A 15,262-nucleotide genomic window follows, 5' to 3' on the forward strand; every position below is an offset into this window, starting at 1 on the left:
ATTTATATTTATTATTTGTAAGTATCATTGTATATATCATCTATGTACTCTTACACATTTTAAAGACTTGTTCTTTGTAAGCAATAAGGGATATATTATATTAACATATTTTAAATATTTTCAAAATTATCAGAAAGGAGAATGATCCTTAATTCTGTTCTGATGCTTCCATTGTAAAACCAGAAGGAAACATTCAACATTTAAGTAAACTGTGGTAAATCTGTTTCAATAATAAGTTGATATATTTGTATAAGTTTTATAAAAAACAATAACCTAATTTTAACCTTAATGACTTAAATATATGATACAACACCAGGTACCCCTACAGTCCAAGTTAAATTAATTAAACTTTTTAGCTATATTTTTTATCATCTAGAACCACTGCAAATGTTAACAGGTGTTAAAAGCTTCCTGAATATTGGACTGCCATTTATGTATTTATTTTTATCTCAAGTAGCAAAAACTCAAAATAGAATTTAATGTAAGCCAAATAAGGCATACACTCCTGCCCACCAGAGATTAAAGATACAATAACTAAACCTGCATGACTTTCTCATAGCTATGTTGTATAGCTATGTGGTATAATCTACCAAACAGCTATATCTTTTTTTTTTTTTTCACTTTTAGCTTACATCAAAACCAAACTGGAATGGAGTGAAATTACTCCTGAAGTAATTGACAATTGAAAGTGTAATAAATATTAAGTAAAATACCATAAAAGATTAAAAAACAGATCAAATAATTTCAAAAGCCTGAGAAATTATTTCGTATATTAACAGCTACTGAGAGAAGAAAATATATACTTATTGTGGTATGTAGCTTAAAACCTGCAACGTTCTGCTTGTTATTTATTTCAATCACATGGAAGTAAAGTCTCGATATTTTTTACCAATTTATAAAATATGTTTATGCATTGATGATAATTTTCTCTTAATAAAAGAATACTAATATATTTGAGCCAATGATCACCATTAGGACAGGGAAGCAGATACAAAATAGAAGTTTCATTTACATATCCATGACCATTTTAGAAATCCAAACAATCTAAGTATTGTTAGAAAATATTTATTAATATCAGTAGAAAAAGAATAAATAAGTAAACTGACATATACAATTTTTTCTCTAGTCCTCCCTGACTTTACTGAGAGTACAGCTTAACTTTGTCCTTGAACTTAGCATTGTTTCTATGTAAATGAATTTGTGCTGGCTCTGATTTATGAGTCATTGTGAGAGCTATGCACTGTAACATACAGCATCAAGCTAATATCTTCTTGCCCATTTAATCCACGTAGGGATTTTGATACATAACATGTGAACTTTAGATCCAGCATCAGAAAAGGCAATAAGGTCAAGCAGGAGCCCATAGACTCATTTTCTAATTTCTGTTTCATCCTGAACACTGCTATTTTTTCCTAGGAAGAATTTATACATAATAGATTTCTCCTTGATAATGAATATATACACCAATATTTGTAAATATAAATTTAATGTTGCACAGGTTATTTTTACTACTATTTTGTCAGTTTCGAAGAGAAGGAGCTTTTCTATTAAACTTATTATTATAATTTTTATTTGATTTTTAGGAGGCGACTGTGGCTCCTAAATTCCAACTGTGGCTTTAGTAATATGAAAGTTCTTTTATTTCTCTTGTCTCTGCTGAGATTGAGTTTTGGTTCTAGAAACAATGTTGGTGGTAGGTCTTGAGAAGAATAAATATCCCTTTTTGTCTTCTTTTTTTTTCTCCATCAAAATGATAGTTTCCTTAGCTTAGAGGATGGCTTGCTCTGACAGACATTAATTTTGCAACTTGGGTTTTCAAGTTTCTTAGATTTGTTTCTTTGTATCCAAAAATGCCCATCCCAAAAGTTAGGGGCCTATTTGATTGTAACAAATGACCACACGTGACTAGATTGTGCCTTTTAACAGGTTTTACAACTCAAGTAGCTGAACCTTCAGGTACTGGGCCTACTCATGGTTAAGTTATCTCAGGTCAGCACACACACAAACACACACAAGACTGTTTTTTCCAGTGGTGCTCAGAGTTGAGAGTTCAAGTCACTATATATATATATATATATATATATATATATATTATATACTGTTTTTTTCCTTACTCACTTGGTCTTCTAATGCCCTTCTTTCTAGTAATCTAGTAACATGCCGTCCCACTACCAAGGTAAACATAGATGATTCTGACTGCACCGTTTGATACAGATTGCTGGTATCAACACTTCTACTCAGAACAAAAACCTTCCATGTGCTCATAAAATTCATGAGCAGCACAATCCAAAAATCCAGCTGCATGCTCTGCTTCTTGAGGCAGCTGCTTTCATTATAAAAACCTCCGTATAGCATTTATGTCTTGTAACACACTTGCTCAGTTTTTGAATCAGCTTTGTGCAAGCCACAAAAAATGATTTCAGGAGTGTAGCCTCTATTTCGTTTTATTGAAAGAGTTTGCATAGGATTGGTACTGTTTTCTCATTAAATGCTTCTTAGGATTCAGCAGTGTAGCCATCTTGATCTGTGGACCTGTGGGTTGTTTTTGTGGCATGGAGGTTATTAACAGATTGAAGTTCTTCATGGATTATATAATATGTTTGAATCTTTTATAACATTTTAAATTGTGTAATTTTTCTGCCAAAATACAACAGTTAATAATCACATTGTTCATATGGTTATTTTAACTTTTCAATAAAAATATACATTTTTCTTTTTAGCCTAGATCCTAAGTCCATCAATCATTTCATTTCAAAACTCTCCTTTTTGTGATATTTAAATTCTGCCTTATTTTTCAGCTGGCAAGATTATATCTTCAGGTACTTTTTCAAAAAGATTTCCTACGTGTTAAATTTCTACATTATGTAGATAATTGAAAATGCTTTCTTCTGTCTTGACATGTGAATGATATCTGGTATATTCCATTGTCTTCGGTCACCTAATATCACTAAGATTTCTGAAGTAATGTAAAATATTTTATTTTACTTTTCGTATGAAGCTGACCTACTTCTTATGCTTGGGTTGCTGCAAGTTTAAAAATATTACTTCTTGGAACACTTCAATCTTGATTATTTCTATTTATTTTTCTTTGAACAGATATATATATTTTTTTGTATCTACAGATTTGAAAGTCTATTTACAGTGTATTTTTCTCTCCTGTTTTTATTTTTCTATTTTATTTGTTCTGCTTCCTTCTACAGAAATCTCAATTATTCTCAAGGTGGTTCTCCTGTGTTTCCTTATTCCACCTAATCGGTTATATTTGTGGCAGACCATATCATTACTGTGCCCACATTCTTGGAGATTTTACCATTTCACCATTTCTGTACCCCTCCAGTCTTCAGCATGCTTTAGGAAGCCAGCTTCTGTGCTTCCTTTTTAGGAGACTGCCTTGGGCCCCTGGAGACATTTCACCAGTAGCCACAGAGAGCTAATATATCTGAGTCTACATCTCCTCCCCTCTTTCCCTACTACACCTGCTCCCTGGGCAGCAGTTAACCAATGATGGCACTGCCCTCCAGTGAAATCCCAGCTCCTTTTCCTTGTAAGCTATGAGGTGTTATTTACTCTCTAGAGTTCTTCTGTGATCAAGCTCATGCCTGCCCTCTGAAGGACCTTTTCCTGACACCTCCCTCTGGCTTGGCTTTCTACCCTCTGCCTTATCTGGCTCCCTCTGAGAATTCTTCCATAATAAATCATTTGCGTGGAGAAACTCATCTTAATACATGCTTCTGGAAAACCTAAATTAAACTAATATTTCCTTACATCTATATAATATTTGTCCTTTTCTGTGTTCTGGATACTAGAATGTCCTAAAATTCATCAAAAAGGGAGAAAATAACACATGGAAAATAATGAATTAATTAAAATTTTTCTTCCCCAAGAAATCTCCATTCTTTAATATATTCCCTGACCTATATCAAAGACATTCTCTTCAAATCAGTGGTGAGGCAGGGGGAGAGAGTGTGAATTAATTGATATGAATGTTCAACTTTCATAGTAAAGTTAGTAAAATATAGTTCTTAAACCAAACCTTTGCCTAATGAGCTTGCACTGAGCTACTAGAAGTAATCTAACATTTCAATTGACCGTTATCACACTTATAGTACTCATTCTTCTTTCCCAGTGCTCCTGGGATGTCAGGGTTCTTATTTGCCATGTTATGAAGCTTGATAGAATAATATGTATGTAATATCCTGAGTTCCTGTAGATAAATTTAAGCAGAAAGTAGTAGTACCATATTAGTTGTTATATTGCTACTCATTTTGCCTCATTTTTAGAATAAGATGGTTGGCAAAAAGCTAAAAGACGGAAAGTAAAATTAAATATGAGCTGCTTCATTAACAGTTCTTAGGTTATTTTGTAGCACTCCCCAATCCTTTATACTTCAGTGTTCTCTGAAGTGCAAAGTGCCTCACATTTTCAGTGATTTTTTTCTTCCCTTCAGAGGAAACAGAAAATATCCGAAATATTGAGAAATCAACACAGTGCCCAAACTCGTTTATTGAGAATTTTGGATTCTGGATCACAGTCTTCCTCTTCACTTCCTGTCTTCTGAAATACATCTACTTTTCTCATTAATCCCCATCACCCTCACCTAGACCAAGATGCCATTATTTCTTATCTGAATTAGTCTCTTAACTAATCATGTGAGGTAAGATATAGCACACACACACACACACACACACTTCCTGCTTCAAACACTTTTATTGTAGAGAACAGATATCTCTCCATGGGATTGATCTGGTACTTTTTCTTCACCATATTAACTCTTTTTTTTTATTAATTTTTTAAACATCTTTATTGGAGTATAATTGCTTTACAATGTTGTGTTAGTTTCTGCTTTATAACAAAGTGAGTCAGCTATACATACACATATACATATATCCCCATATCTCTTCCCTCTTGTGTCTCCCTCCCTCCAACCCTCCCTATCCCACCCCTCTAGGTGGTCACAAAGCACCGAGCTGATCTCCCTGTGCTATGCGGCTGCTTCCCACTAGCTATTTATTTTACATTTGGTAGTGTATATACACCATATTAACTCTTTATTTTTTTTAAATTTTTTTGCTGTACGCGGGCCTCTCACTGTTGTGGACTCTCCCATTGCGGAGCACAGGCTCCAGACGCGCAGGCTCAGCAGCCATGGCTCACGGGCCCAGCCGCTCCGTGGCATGTGGGATCTTCCCGGATCGGGACACGAACTCGTGTCCCCAGCATCGGCAGGCAGACTCCCAACCACTGCGCCACCAGGGAAGCCCCACCATATTAACTCTTGAACATTCCTTCAGATATCAATTCAATCATCTCTTCCTCAGGATCCATTCTCTTACTTTCTGGGTTTTGTCAGTTGATCCTATAGTATTACTTTATGGATAATGCATTTCTCCTTCACAGAATATACTACACTTAATGTTGTTAATATATTTATGTGATAATTTGATTAATGCTAGTCTTACCACAGGACTATAAGATGCCTAAATAGAATAGCTGATTATTTTAAAAGAATTTCATCTCCATCAATTAGCTCAGATATTTTTGTGTTGATATCAGTTTTTGTTCTTCTAAGATGAATACCCAGGAGTGTGATTGATGAGCCCTAACCTAAGTGTTGAGTATACTTGAGTGCAATAGTATTGTATTATGAAGCTTTTTGATATCTTCAGGGATATAGTGATATACCCTGTTTCATTCCTGATATTAGTAATTTGTTTCTTCTGTCTTTTTTTTTTTCATGTGTCAGTCTTGCTAGATGTTTGTCAATTTTATTGATCCTTTCAAAGAACCAGCTTTGTGTTTCATTAATTTTTCTCTGTAGTATTTTTCTCTTTTCAGTTTATTGATTTCTATTCTTATCTTTATTGTTTCCTTTCTCCTGCTTGCTTTGGGTTTATTGTGCTCTTCTTTTTCTAGTTTCCTGAGATGTGAGCTTGTATTATTATTTTGATTTTCCCCTTTTTAAAAAATGTATGTATTCAGTGCTATTAATTTCTCTTCCAGCACTGCATTAGCTGCACCTAATACATTTTAATATGATGCATTCTCATTTGTATTTAGTTTAATATATTTTTTAATTTCCCTTGACAATTCCTCATTGACAATGTTTTATTAACATTGTATTGTTTAGTTTCTAGGAGATTTTTCTGTCATCTTTCTGTTGTTGATTTCTAGTCCTTTTCCCATTTTGATCAAAGAATACTTTCCACATTATTTTATTTATCTTACTTCTGTTGATATTTGTTTTAAGGCAAGAGATTTGGACTGTCTTAACAAATGTTCCTTAGAAACTTGAAAAGAACATGCATTCTGCTATTGTTAGGTGGAATGTTGTAACTGAAAATTAGATACTATTGGTTGATAATGTTGAGTTTTTCTATTTCTTGATGATTTTTATCTTTATACTGATAAAACTTTTATCTATAGACTGATCATTCTACCAACTGTTGAGGAAAATGCTAAGTAATTCTCAAATTATAATCGTGGATGTTTATATATTTTTTTCATTTCTAGAAGGTTTGTTTCTGTATATAACAGTTCTGTTGTTTCATGCATATGCATTTAGGATTATTATGTCTTCTCACTGGACTTTTATTATTATGTAATATCCCTCTTTGTGGTAATTCTCTTCACTCTTAATTTTGATTTTAATGTAGATACTCCTGCTTTTCTTGATTATCACATACATGTTAAATCTTTCCATTATTTTACTAAACTTACCCCTATTATATTTGAAATGTGTTTCTTGTAGACAGCTTATAATTGAGACAGGTTCTTCTTTTATGTACTCGTCCAATCTCTGTCTCATAAGAAGTATATTTAATGTTTTTGCATTCAATATCACCAATGATATTTTAAAATTTTTGTATAGCTGGTATTTTCTGTGTTATTTTCTGTGTTCTGTTTGTACTCTGTTTTTTGTTCGTTTCTCTGCTTACTTTTTTTCTGCCTCCCTGAGTGTTACTAAACATTTCCAGAATTGCATTTTGAAGTATCGATAGTGTTTTTTAGTATGTATCTTTGTATATCTTTGCTAGTCATTGGTATAGGTATCACGGTCTACTGGTGTTCCGTGTTACCAGTGAAATGTATAAAATGTAACTCACTTTAGGTCCCTTTACCCTCTCCCATTTATACTAATATTTTCTCAAATATTTCCTCTACATATACTGGAAACTACATTAAACAATGTTATAATTTTGCCTCAAATGCTGAGTATAATTTAGAAAACTCAAGAGAAAATCTATTGTATGCACTCAGAGTTTTACTCTGTTGTAGTTTCTTCCTTCATAGTGCTCCAATATTCCTTCTTCTATTATGTATTTTCTTTTTAGAAAACTTGCTTTAGCCATTCTTTTAGGGTTGTTTCTGGCAACAGTCCTCAATTATCCTTCGTCTAAGAACTGCTTGATTTCTGGTTTTTCAATACCACTAGAAAAAAAACGTCATGTCCCCCTGTTATCCATGTTTTCTGATGAGAAATCTGATGTCCATTGACTGACTAGTTTTCTCTTACAGTTTTCCGTAGCTTGATTATGATGTGCCTTAGTGAGGATTTTTTTTTTTTTTGGCTTTATCCTGTTGGAATTTCCCTCAGTTTCATGAAGATGTAGGTGTATGTTTTTTGCCATACCTCATATAAGTGGAATCATGCAGTATTTGTCCTCTGTGACTGACTTATTTTCATTTAGCACAATGTCTTCCAGGTTCATCCATGCTACTGAATGCGTTCAGTACATTTAGCTCATTTTTCTTTGGTCATTTTCTGGTAACAAAACGCAAACTTTAATGGATTGTAAGTCAAATTAAGGATGATCATTGTTGTGTAGTGAGATGCTCAAATGTAAAAGCATGGATTATACACTATCTTTCAAACTTATACTCACAATCAAGATTTTTGGCAAAAATTAATTGGGAAAGAAACCTCATCTATTTTTAAGATGAACTGTGTCCTCACTACTGACAGTATGATTAATGAGAAATGCTGTACTTTATCTCATTGCCTAATTTTTAGAGAGAAATAACCTAGTTTAGGTATGGCTTTTGGTTTAAGATTTGAATATTAAGCACACTCTCATGCGTATGGACTTTGTCAAAAAGAAATTTAGTTTTTCTTTTTAAATTTTTATTTATTATTTATCTTTGCCTTCGTTGGGTCTTTGTTGCTGCGCGTGAGCTTTCTCTAGTTGTGGCGAGCGGGGGTTACTCTTCATTGCAGTGCAGTGGCTTCTCTTGTGGAGCATGGGCTCTAGGCGCACGGGTTTCAATAGTCTTGGCACCCGGGCTCAGTAGTTGTGGTTCGTGGCCTCTAGAGCGCAGGCTCAGTAGTTGTGGCACCACGGGCTTAGCTGCTCCGCGGCGTGTGGGATCTTCCCAGACCAGGGCTCAAACCCGTATGCTCTCCATTGGCAGGTGAATTCTTAACCACTGTGCCACCAGGGAAGCCTGGAAATTTAGTTTGTTGGATTTATGAGTTTAAGGTAGAAGTTTACATGGTTGGAATAACTGGGAAGTGACTGCTTCATACTTTAAAAAATTACATCTTTCAGGAGGTCCTGTCTGTTATAGGTGAAGACTATATTTTAAGCTTTGAATACAGTGAACTAGAAACTTTAGAAGGAAACACTTCTATCACTTTTCTGTGTGATACACTTCACGTATTTATAGCAAACCCCAGTTACTGATGTTGCAAATTGGTTCTAAAAGTGTCTCTTCACTGTTTCAAATTGATGAAGCACCCAAGCCCCAGGTTCTTGAAAATTATTTGAAGGAAAACTCAACTCTCATTTATTCTGTCTCAAGATGAATTAGGGCAATGTTTCCTTTATGTCATGATTGAGAATCCTATTTATAGGCATGTCCTATTATATCTTTGTGAAAACACCTCATAGGAGAATTTTAGGAATTCCTTTGATTTAGTTTTCAAGGGTCAGTTCTAGAAAGGTACTTTGGAAAATTATAGTGTATATCTCTTTGCTTACTCCAGAGGAAGTGAGTAGATTATATGGATCATTATATCTTTATTTCCATCTAAATCCAGTGATGGAGTTCATTTCTCCATTTCCAGCTCTGAAGACAAATCATTTTACAAAGCTTGAAATGTAAATGCCTAGGGTCTCACCAGTTGTACCTTATTCTTCATGTTATTGTATTGGCCAGATAGTGGCAAGAAACTAGATGTTACCAAATCACTTCCGGTTGCTTGTCGCTCGAAAAATCAGTACTCGAGAAAGAGACAAATGTTGGTAGAAGCGAAAGGTACTTTTAATCAGAATGCTGGCAATCTGGGGAGATGGTGGACTCAGTGTCCCCAGAAACCACCTCCAAAGATACTGCTCAGCTATGAAAATTTTAAAGGGAAGAGGGGAAGTAATCTTAGTTAATCATTGAGATGGGGGTCAGAGTCCCCCACTGCACGAAGGCTCCTCGACTTCTTGTGATCTTCCTCTAAGTGTTACCTTGTTCACACAGTTTGGCCACACAGTTTATTGCGAGATTACTGAAGGGGAAGCTAGGGAATGGATCTGGTCATCTGTTAATTACTTATTCTTCATTTCTACTTCTTTGATCTACAGAAAGAACTGACAAGTTAGGCAAGGTATTGTGTGATTACAAGATTTGAAAGGTGTGCTAGAGCCGGAGATGAGTAGAGCATGGGGGTGCCTGGTTTAAGGTTAGTGACAAGACAAAAAGGTGCCTCCTACTGAGAGCTCTTCCCTGCAAAAAGCTTTTTCCTTCCAAAAGCTGTTTACATAGACACACATGAAGATTGACATCAAATGACCAAAATAAACAAATAGTAAGAATGAAATACATTAAAACTTGTAATATAAACATCTCTTACTTTAGCTAAATTTTCCTGGAAATATGTAATATATTTGAAATTTTGAATCACATAAATGAGAAGTTTATCATTTGGAAAATATCATGGTTTATTTACATAACCATGTCATGTTTTAAAAATACAGAAGAAACACCACTCATTTAGTTTTTAACAGAGAAGACTCAGTCACAAGGTTCATATTCATAATGAGTTTTGTCTTCATATTGAGAGGACAATCTAAGAAATTTCTGTCTAAATTTGTATTTCATCTCCCCTTTCTTGGCTCAGTTTTTGCTACTTGTCTTCACTCTAATTATCCACTCTCCTTTCCTTTTTGGTTTCTCTGCAATTCCATTTCTCTTTAATTTCCTCTTCTAGTCACTTAACATTTTCTATTGTCCTTCACATTCATTCAGTGATCGTTTAATTACCATTCATTATATAAGCCTATCAGGAAGTTGAGGAAACTAGTAATTTTTGCAACCTAAAAAAACTTTTGGATTTACTGAATTACATCTGAGTTAAAGTTTCTCTTGTTATGTGAATGAATATAACTCATCTCCCTTGGTGAAAGTACTACTATCAAAAAGAAATTAATTTTACCTAGGTGCAAGCTAATGTTTTGAAAATGAATTACTTCCTTATATTGTGAAATATGGAATATGAAAATAAAATATAATGTATGAATAGAGGATATATATTTATGCATATATTGAAATGGTAATTATTTTATATACACATTTTTGTGAGTGTATAAACAAAATGTTCATAACAATGTAGGATCTCTTTACACATAATATCCAAATATATTTTTTTAGTATATTCATTATTAGTTTACTACCTCTATATTGTCATTTGTCTAAAAAGATGAGAAATCTTTTTGAATAACTGATGGACAAATGGAATTCCTCAAAAGAAATAACTGAATTATTTTCAGTGAGAATGGGAGCATGATTATTAGATCATTTTGATGTCTAATTCAACATATACCTTTATTTACAAACTAAGGAGTAAATTTAAGTTATAAAGAGCTATAAATACAAATTATATTTATAAAGTATGAAGCATTATAAGATATGTTAATTCTTTGCCAAATGTGTACCTCAGAATCAACTGAAGACTTAAAATGATCATCTCGCCTCTCAACCAAATTTAATTCCTTTTGAGTCTGTCCCAGTTAGGTTTCAAGCATTGTGTTTTATAAGACTTTACCAGGGAATTTGTTGAATTTTACTAGCCAGTTACCATTGACTTTAAGAAAAGCAGGAGCTCACACATGGAACAGCAAGTATTTTGTTTCTACTCCCACATACCTTGGAATCTCTTCTGTAAAAGAAAACAATTGATACCTGCTATTTCTAATATGGCTATTATTATGAAAAAATACAATATTGGACATGAATAAAACTATATATGGGCTAGGGAAATACTATATAAATTTAGACTTTACTATTTTAAAAAATTAAAGGAATGGATATTGTGAATAATTTATAAATTTCAGAGAAAAAATGCTGCATGTTTAGCTCTATAATGTGTACATTTATATAAGTATGATTATATTATATAAATTTTTTTCATGAATATATATATATTATGTATACAATATACTCACTTTCATAAATTTGATGGCAGATATATCAAATTTCCCATAATACCTGAAATCATATTTGCCTTCATGTAGAAGAAAAGAGCTTTGTGTATACTCAGGAAGTTGTAAAGAAAAGGAGATATGTTTTCAAGATAAACAGATACAAGCAGGGAAAGAATGAAAGAAGAATGTATTTAGAGAGTAAAATATATCTAGGGTAATTTATCTTTTTCTATTGTTTCTATCATATATTTTTCTAGTTATTTTAGGAAAAGTAATCATAAGTATTAATTAAACTATATTCATCTTTTCTTTGGGTATTTATTTTACAAACTTTTTTCTTCTCACAGTCCATGTTCCTTACTTCTCCTATTTCTTACCAGGTACTGGGCTCACTTTTTCCCTTTCTCTGCCTTTTAAAATGTAATTTATTGTATCTTGAGGACAAAATTGTTTCTGTAGCAGTATACCTCCAGTTTCATAATGAAAATCAATTCGAAAAAATAACACACTATCTGAAAATTTCCTCTACAGTTTTTAAAAGAATATTTATACTAATATTTTCATGATATTAAAAGGTTTTGTTATTAAGACACTTTTCAGAAATGCAATATAAAATATTTAATCACTCTATAGTATTTTGTCAACTGCTGAAAAAACAATCTAAGGCATAGGGGTCTGGAAAAAGTAATCATATTGAACTTTATTTACATACTGATGTAACCTACTGTACTAGTTTGCTAGGGCTGCCAAAACAAAATACCACAGACTGTATGGCTGAAACAACAGAAGTGTATTTTCTAACAGTTCTGGAGGCTAGAAGTCCAAGTTCATGTTGACTGCAGATTTGGGTTCGTCTGAGGCCTCTTTCCTTGGCTTGCAGATGGCTGTCTTCTCACTGTGTCCTCACACATTCTGTGTATTGTCTGTGTCTAATCTATTCTTCTTATGAGGACACCAGTCATACTGGTTTAGGGCTCAACCATATGACCTCATTTTACCTTATTTACCTCTTTAAAAACCCTGTCTCCCAAATATAGTCACAGCCTAATAAGGTACAGGGTGTTAGGACTGCAATATATGAAATTTTTTTGGGGGGAGTGCACACAGTTCAGCTTGCTCTACATTCATAAATACAAACAGGTATAAACCAGACTTTAGCTAATAAGATTTTAAATATAAATTTTTAAAATTCTGTGTATTATCAGCGAGTAAAAAACATTACCTTAATGCTAATAATCATCTCTTGAGGACAGCAATTGTGTTTTCTCCCCAAATTTGTCAGTGACTTCTTTCATATTTTTTGACATATATGAAGTTTACAATAAATGATGGTTTGAGTGTATGGCTGATTGGTAGAATATGTAAATGAATAAATGAATGAATCACCCTCTGAGGTGAAAAATGAAAAGTGCAGAAATTGTAGTAATTTTACAGTGCTATTACAGTCAATGTACTAATGTCTATATTACTAAATGTACCAGTAAATGGTAGGAATATTTTAATCTTTCTACCAATAAAAACCTGGTTCAAATTTACTTCCTTCAAGAATCTGCCAGTCCTGCTCTGACTATTCTATTCTCACTGCACTAAGTTAGCACTTGTGAACTGAGCTTAAAACACATTTGCTCACATCTGCTGGCATGCTATGTAAAGAAAATACTGAAATCTAGGTGTGGATATGTTTTATCTGTGCAAATTAATTTGTATGGTCATCAAGGCCACAGGCTACACTTTTAATTTCCCCCGTATAGCACCTAAATAGATTTTCTATACACATTGGTAATCCAATAAATTTCCTGCTAATTAATGCATCATCCATTCCTGAGCCCCCAGTTGATATTTTTTGTCTTTTGCTGCCTGCAAGTTGAAGTGTACAGTTCAATTAGAGCTCCACTTACTGCAAAGACAGATTTGTCACAGAAACCAGAGTGAGCAATTTTTCATGTTGTTTTCATGAAGCCATAAAATAGTATTTCAGACTCAAAGTGATATTTGGGGATTACTATGCCACATCCTGAAATTTATAAAATGAAATATATGTATGCATAACGGATGAAGTGCATTTCAGAAATGAAAATGATTGCTATACACAAAGTTTGTAAATCAATTTGTGAAGCACTTCAGGATGAAAGGAACTATACAATAAATATAGGCTGTGGAAGGATGCATATTTGTTGTGTAAATACAGTCTTCTCTGCCTTATAATTTTTTAACCCCTTAACAGTCTCCAAGACAAATTGTAAAATCTTCTTTCTTTGATATAATTTGAACACATTTTTTTGATAGAAAATGATTCTTGACATGGCCCTAATTTCCTGACTTTTACTTCCGGTTTCACCTCACATAACCATGATTTGAGTTAACTACATAGCTTGTCTTCAGAGTTTCTTCTTATCAAATACTGGTTCTTATTTACAGACTTTTAATTTAAACCCCCATGGTTTGACCTTACCTCGAAAAGTAGGATTTGTTTGTTTGTTTTGGCCAAGCCACAAGGCTTATGGGATTTTAGTTCCCTGACCAGGGATCAAACCCGTGTCCTCGGCAGTGAGAGCGCAGTGTCCTAACCACTGGACCACCAGGGAATGCCCAACAAGTAGTTTTTATTTTCCCTGTTTCACACATGAAGAAATTAAATATATATATAATATTTATACACATATATGTATATATAATATATACATATGTACATACGTAGGTATATATAAAAACCTAAAAATTAAAGTAACTTACGTTTATAGAATTTTCTGTTTATATTTAAAAGTACAAAACTTACTGAGCAATGATTTCTCCAAAAGTTGTCTGTGAAATGTATCTGTAAAGAAGAAATGAGTGATATAAGGTATAGTGTTTCAAATAGCACAAATATGTATTTATTTATAAACAGGCTTACTCAGTAAAATGTTCCATTAGAGTGTTTAGAGATTACTAACAAAATATGTCCAAGATAGTGTGGGGTACAATTATGATATCCTGGCAAATATACCTGTTTATATTTTGCCAATGATAATGACCAAATATTCATAAAATTAAAAATGAAAATGCATCAAACATGCATATACACACTGATTTGATAACCCATTTTTAATTTTTTGCTGTAATTTTCTCTGAATCATTTATAGATCAAAAGGATATTCATCATAAAATATCTGAGCATGAACCACCAGAAAATAACAACAGATTGCCAAACAACACTTAACAATTTAAAAATAATTCCCAAACATTATTCGGTGCCCAGTGAATATTCGAATGTCCTCAATTATTCACAAAATATACCTTTTTTTTTTTTTAACCTTTTTTTATTCCCAAGCAGGCTAGAATCAAAGACCACAGTTTACACTTGATTATCTATTAGCTTTACACAAAATTCAATATATATTTATGTTAAAAACTCTCAGCAAAGTAGTAATAGAAGGAAACTTCCTCAATCTGATAAAGTGTGTCTACAAAATAGCTACAGCTAACGTCATACTTATTATAAGAAACTAAATATTTTCCACCTAAGATCTAATAAGACAGAGATGTCCTCTCTTACCATTCCTATGCAACATTGTAATGGAAAACCCAGCTGGTACAATAAATCATAAATAAAGAAGTGGGATACAAGTTAGAAAGGAATAAATAAAACTGTCCTTATTTGAAAATGATGTGGTTGTCCATAGAGAAAATGCCAAAGAATTTACAAACAACAAACTCCTGGAACACATAAAATGAGCTTAACTAAGTCATGGAATAAAAGGTCAATGTAGGACATTCAATTTTGTTGATATACACTATTAATAAACTATTAGAATTTGAAAGTTAAATGAATACAACAGCACCAAAAAAATGAAAGAAGTTGTTTATAAATC

This window comes from Delphinapterus leucas, chromosome 14 (assembly GCF_059928025.1).
Source record: "Delphinapterus leucas isolate spDelLeu-1000000601 "Yukka" chromosome 14, BTC_Dleu_Yukka2, whole genome shotgun sequence".
NCBI classification, from domain to species: domain Eukaryota; kingdom Metazoa; phylum Chordata; class Mammalia; order Artiodactyla; family Monodontidae; genus Delphinapterus; species Delphinapterus leucas.